The sequence below is a fragment of the Lycium barbarum genome, chromosome 10 (assembly GCF_019175385.1).
Source record: "Lycium barbarum isolate Lr01 chromosome 10, ASM1917538v2, whole genome shotgun sequence".
Taxonomy (NCBI): Eukaryota; Viridiplantae; Streptophyta; class Magnoliopsida; order Solanales; family Solanaceae; genus Lycium; species Lycium barbarum.
Window position 1 is genome coordinate 71269763 of NC_083346.1, and position 6976 is coordinate 71276738.

Below are 6976 nucleotides of genomic sequence, written 5' to 3' on the forward strand. Positions count from 1 at the left end.
GCATATATTTCATGAATTTCATCCATTTTCACACATTATAATACTCACAAACCATCCATAACACATAAAAGAGATGAAACCTTACCTTTTTCTTCACTTTTTCACTTGGCTAGAACTCACACCTTGTATGAATATGTGCTTTTCTTGCTTCAATGACCACTCCAACTTGCTAAGGACCCTTCAATTAGTAGAAAATGATTTTTAAAGAAAATTTTCTCCAAGGTTCTTGTTGGATTTGATCTTGGCCGAAATGGCCTTGGTCTTTATTTCTCCCTCTCTTTTGTTCTTCATGTCTTGAAATTTCTAGAGAATTCAATGAATAAGATGACTAATTAGTCATCTTTTAAACTCATTTATTTAATTTCTACATGGGCTTAGCCCATTAAGGAGGGTGGATGGCCAACCTTGGCCCAAAAGATCAAGCCCACTTTTTTTTGTGTTTTGTTTTGCACTTCATGGCAACTTTTAATTTTTCCAAATTCCAAATTTACCCTTCGCCTTCCTCCATATTTCCACGAGTCATATTGTAAATTTACCTTTTTGCCCCTATCCTTTCTTAATATTTCCGCTTCTAAATTCTTCATAAACAACTCATATGCCAAACAAAATAAAAATAAGGCCTTGCTTGTTAATCTTCCCGCGATCATCGTGAATTATCCGAATGCACAAAATGCGGGATATAACATCCCCCCCCCCCCTTTAGAACATTCGTCCTCGAATGTTCAATTGATCTTATGGGGTGTCATAATACTTCGGGAGGGTCCCTTCTATAGTTGTCCTTTCCTTCATGCTCATTCCTTATCCTTTATCTTATTTCCTTTATTATCCAACTCCTGGGTCTTTACTCAAGTCCTTATTTTGTGTCATAGGTTTCCTATTCCACTACACCAACTCGTTCCTACTTCTTTCATGTATCCTCTTCATAGGCCGATGTGCTTTAAACCTTGGTTCCAGGCTAATAAGTTTCCTTTAGCCCCACTCATCGAAATCGGCTCTTGAAACGCATACACTCCTCTCACTATTTCCTTTTTCCACATTCTATCCCTTTTCATATGCCTACTTTTGACTTCTTACCCAAATAGTCTCCTGCTTTACCGGTAGTTTCTCTCGAGAGCTTCACTTACTGAGGTTTCTTACCTTTCACCTCCTTCCGACACTTTGGTCTCGTCGTTTTCCATCTACTCACTCTCTTTCTTTTCCTAAGAGCGTCACACTATAATTTCCAAGCTTAACCTACAGTAAAATAATAACAACTTACTTTGCAACACTTGTACCATTTACTCTTGCCGTCCCTCGAACTTCGGTACCCTTACGTAGTCAATGCCTTTCGTTACCATAGCGCTGGTTGCTGGAACTCTCATGTCTACCGATACAATTACACACGTAATACCATACGCGTTCATATATGTATAATTACTATCAACTAGGCCATAAAATACTTCCCAACGCTGTCCAAGCCTATTCTGATCCCAGGGCTGTGATGTACTTTTCGTCTCTTCACCGACCTAGTCTGCCTTGTCCTACGCGTCTTCTTATGGTTTTCAACCATCCCATATAATATAGTTCTCCTTAGGTTACTCTAACTACTCATTTGTCTCTCCTGTCCGGATATATAGAATTCTTGCATACTTTCCAGGGGGTCACCCATCCTAGAATTGCTCCCACCTGAGCACGCTTAACCTCGAAACTTTGTTGGAATCCGGTGCCTTAATGCTGGTATTTTCGCGTCCGCTTCCTCACATGACTTTTATTACGTGTTCTGGAGCAAGTCGTAGTCTTACAGATTCCGGAACGTTTTCGTATCACGTCCTTTCTTTTATAATTACTATTTTGCCCTTCTTGATTTCCAATGTTCACCTTCCGCCTGTGTGTATGGCTACTTCCTATCCTGGACTTCCAGATTTCCGATAGTAGTGATCGCACCTTCATCGCCACGCCAGACCCATAGGTCCTCTAGAACAACACATCCTATTTATTGTCTGTCTGCGGCATTTCCTTCCCATGTTTTCTTTTGTTAAGCGTATCCATTCTAGTAGAATCTCCTCTACCATTCCTACTATTCAAGATCTGTGCATAGCAAATATCTACAATACCTCACTAAACATACAACTATATGACATATTCCAGCCATCCTGAACTCCCGGTTCCGAGTAACAGAACAAATATCCCGACTTACCTTTGTGGCTTGCGATGTCATCACTCGCTTTCTTCCGTCGATACTAGGCGTCTTGCGGAATTCACGATTAGTATAAGAAATCTTATTTCCTATGACTTGGCTCTATCGCACGATCTAATGACAGAAAGAACGTCAACAATCCCTAGATGACCCGCAGCCTCCTGTTTATAAATGTGGCCGGCTTCACACTCATAAACAGGATTCTACTGGACACGACTTTGCAGACAACCCTTAGACCGACCTGCTCTGATACCACTTTGTCACACCCCGACTTTACTAGGGTGTGATGGGCACCCGACCCCATATTCGGAGCCGAACAAACCCGCTGACTCTTGTTACAGATATAATCTTTTGAATCAATTAAGAAATAAATACATACTAAACTCTCCAATTCCCCTTTTTTTTCTTTTCATCAGTAAAGTCTATCATCATGTGGGACCCGTGACATGAAACATAATAACATATCGACTGGCGAAGCCGTCTACAAAGCTGACACTCTATACCCACGACTCTGTCTGCAAAGTCTCTAACCTCGAACATAGCGTCATAGTACATATACTCTGACTTGGCAGCACTCCAGGACGAGTGGAGCCTACCAACTCCGCTGGAACATCTTCTATGCTAACTTCGCATCCTTTGGGTGTACCTGCGCGGCATGAACGCAGCCCCCGAAGAAGAGGGGTCAGTACGAGCAATGTACTGAGTATGTAAGGCAAGAATAGTAACATAGTAAGAAATATGTGTGTGAATAATAACTGCATGGAAACATAAAACATGTCATAGAATAAAAGAGTAACCTGTACATATGAGTGCCGCTGAAGGCGGATACCATGCATACTTATCTGGTCATGTCTTGTCATATCTTATCATATCATCTCATATCGTATCATATCGTATCATATCATGTCATGTCATGTCGTGTCATAGCATATCTTGTCATAGCATGTCATGTCATATCATGTCGTGTCATATCATGTCATGTCATAGCACCGAACAATGTCGGCTCGCCCACATAGCGCCGAAATACGTCGGCTCGCCCATATATCCCGTGTCCGGGCATCCCGCGTCCGGGATGATAAGCCAGCTGACCAGGTGGCAATGAAACATGTTTCCCTTCCCATTTCCCCATGTATCCCTTCCCCCCACCCCATGTACATATTCATATCTCATATACATATATCATATAAGCATTCAGGAGAGCCCAAAGAAAATCATGTATCCATCGGAGTGACGTAAGGTCGGTGACCTCCGATTACATTATGGAATAACCATGATCGCTTCGCCTCACCTTGAAGGAACTAGTATCATAAGGCAAGACTATCAATGAAGTGTGTCATTATGAGAAAATATAAAATAGGGTCATGAGGCATCGTTTCATATGTTCGGAACCTTTAAAGTAGTCACTACCCATAATAGAGTTGAGATATCAAGAAATAGTTTAACATTGTCATATTGTCATATACATAGTAGGAACATATCGTCAACATATCTATCATGGACATTTTCTCGTCTTTGACTTCATCGTTTTCATCGTAAGATCATATTCATCATCCTAGTCATAAGAGATTCCTATCTCTTAAAACTTGGCTTTCGGAAAATATGAACATTTTGAAAGAAACAATTATGAACTATTAGGAAAAGACTTATACCTTGGAGTTATAGACTTATTGCTTTTGCAAATAACAAAGATATAAGAAAAATGTTTGAGACTTTACGACTTGGGGGTCATGCCTTTGGAATATTTAGAAGATGGTGTCGTAACCAAGGATTTGAATTTAAGGTCAAGAACTACTTTGATACTTTGATACTCATATTGCATCCTTAGCTTAAGACCCGTAGTCATGGAATCATTCTTGTCATACTTATCATAGACATATTCTCTTCCTTCATTCATTGTTATCATTATCATCATAGGATTATTCTCATTAGAATGGGTACAGTATTTGTCGTTGGATAAACGGAACAAGGATCAAAAGCTTTCTTTGGATTCTACTCCAAAATAGGTCAAACGGAGCCATAAGGAAAATTCGGGAGCTACGGGCCCACCTCGGGCCGAATGAGGTAGCGTACACAATTTGCATATGTTACATGTCATGGTGTTACTTGTGAGGGTTTTAAAGTAGTCGGGTCCTATTTATGCAAGTTCTAGAGGTTTAAGAAGTTTTTCCAACGTTTCACACAATTTTTAATTCAGTTCCACTGAATGAAAAAGGAGAAACTTTAGGCGCGGATTCCGGAGGGTAGAGTTGTCCCCGAGGTTCATATCCAACATATTACGTCTAAGACATGCCATAGAAGGAAGGGTGAAGCTTTACATACCTTTTTCCGCTCCTTATGCTACTCCAAATTCAAGTTTCAAATCCGCCAAAATCTACAATTTGGTCACGTTTACCAAACATTGATTAGAGCGTTTAGAAGTTGATTCTTTAAAGTAACACTTTGTCTGCCGAAATTTCGGCAGCATTTTCCCTGTAAATACACCATCCCCCAACAATTCAACTTGGCAAATTTAATCAATGACAATCCGGGAAATCAACCCGGCCAAACTATCAACATAATTTCAACAACCACACCAACAATTTCCATATTCAATCCAAGATACATTATAACAACTTAATCAATTTACTACTTCTTTCAAAACCTTCCAACTCCAATAAAAACAATAACAACTTTATAATATACATTCCAACAACACCATACTAACAACCTTATATGCCATACATGCAAGAACATCATATTCAATCTTCATAAACTTCTAGAACAAGTTTCCAACAATTACCACCTAAACTAAAATTATTAAGCTTCCATTTTCCACCATAGATTTCACTACAACAACAACCAACATACAAGATAAAATTTGCTCACTCTCTAGCACCACACGGCCACACATGCACACTACATATTTTCATGAGTTTCATTCACTTCAACATACCACAACATGCATGAACCATTTATAACCACAATAATCATGGTACTAAGTAAAATTAATTCATCACTTCTACATAAGTCAACCACCCACACGGCTACAACCAACATGCATATATTTCATGAATTTCATCCATTTTCACACATTATAATACTCACAAACCATCCATAACACATAAAAGAGATGAAACCTTACCTTTTTCTTCAATTTTTCACTTGGCTAGAACTCACACCTTGTATGAATATGTGCTTTTCTTGCTTCAATGACCACTCCAACTTGCTAAGGACCCTTCAATTAGTAGAAAATGATTTTTAAAGAAAATTTTCTCCAAGGTTCTTGTTGGATTTGATCTTGGCCGAAATGGCCTTGGTCTTTATTTCTCCCTCTCTTTTGTTCTTCGTGTCTTGAAATTTCTAGAGAATTCAATGAATAAGATGACTAATTAGTCATCTTTTAAACTCATTTATTTAATTTCTACATGGGCTTAGCCCATTAAGGAGGGTGGATGGCCAACCTTGGCCCAAAAGATCAAGCCCACTTTTTTTTGTGTTTTGTTTTGCACTTCATGACAACTTTTCATTTTTCCAAATTCCAAATTTACTCTTCGCCTTCCTCCATATTTCCACGAGTCATATTGTAAATTTACCTTTTTGCCCCTAGCCTTTCTTAATATTTCCGCTTCTAAATTCTTCATAAACAATTCATATGCCAAACAAAATAAAAATAAGGCCTTGCTTGTTAATCTTCCCGCGATCATCGTGAATTATCCGAATGCACAAAATGCGGGATATAACATCCTCCCCCCCCCCCCTTTAGAACATTCGTCCTCGAATGTTCAATTGATCTTATGGGGTGTCATAATACTTCGGGAGGGTCCCTTCTATAGTTGTCCTTTCCTTCATGCTCATTCCTTATCCTTTATCTTATTTCCTTTATTATCGAACTCCTGGGTCTTTACTCAAGTCCTTATTTTGTGTCATAGGTTTCCTATTCCACTACACCAACTCGTTCCTACTTCTTTCATGTATCCACTTCATAGGCCGATGTGCTTTAAACCTTGGTTCCAGGCTAATAAGTTTCCTTTAGCCCCACTAATCGAAATCGGCTCTTGAAACGCATACACTCCTCTCACTATTTCCTTTTTCCACATTCTATCCCTTTTCATATGCCTACTTTTGACTTCTTACCCAAATAGTCTCCTGCTTTACCGGTAGTTTCTCTCGAGAGCTTCACTTACTGAGGTTTCTTACCTTTCACCTCCTTCCGACACTTTGGTCTCGTCGTTTTCCATCTACTCACTCACTTTCTTTTCCTAAGAGCGTCACACTATAATTTCCAAGCTTAACCTATAGTAAAATAATAACAACTTACTTTGCAACACTTGTACCATTTACTCTTGCCGTCCCTCGAACTTCGGTACCCTTACGTAGTCAATGCCTTTCGTTACCATAGCGCTGGTTGCTGGAACTCTCATGTCTACCGATACAATTACACACGTAATACCATACGCGTTCATATATGTATAATTACTATCAACTAGGCCATAAAATACTTCCCAACGCTGTCCAAGCCTATTCTGATCCCCGGGCTGTGATGTACTTTTCGTCTCTTCACCGACCTAGTCTGCCTTGTCCTACGCGTCTTCATATGGTTTTCAACCATCCCATATAATATAGTTCTCCTTAGGTTACTCTCTCTACTCATTTGTCTCTCCTGTCCGGATATATAGAATTCTTGCATACTTTCCAGGGGGTCACCCATCCTAGAATTGCTCCCACCTGAGCACGCTTAACCTCGAAACTTTGTTGGAATCCGGTGCCTTAATGCTGGTATTTTCGCGTCCGCTTCCTCACATGACTTTTATTACGTGTTCT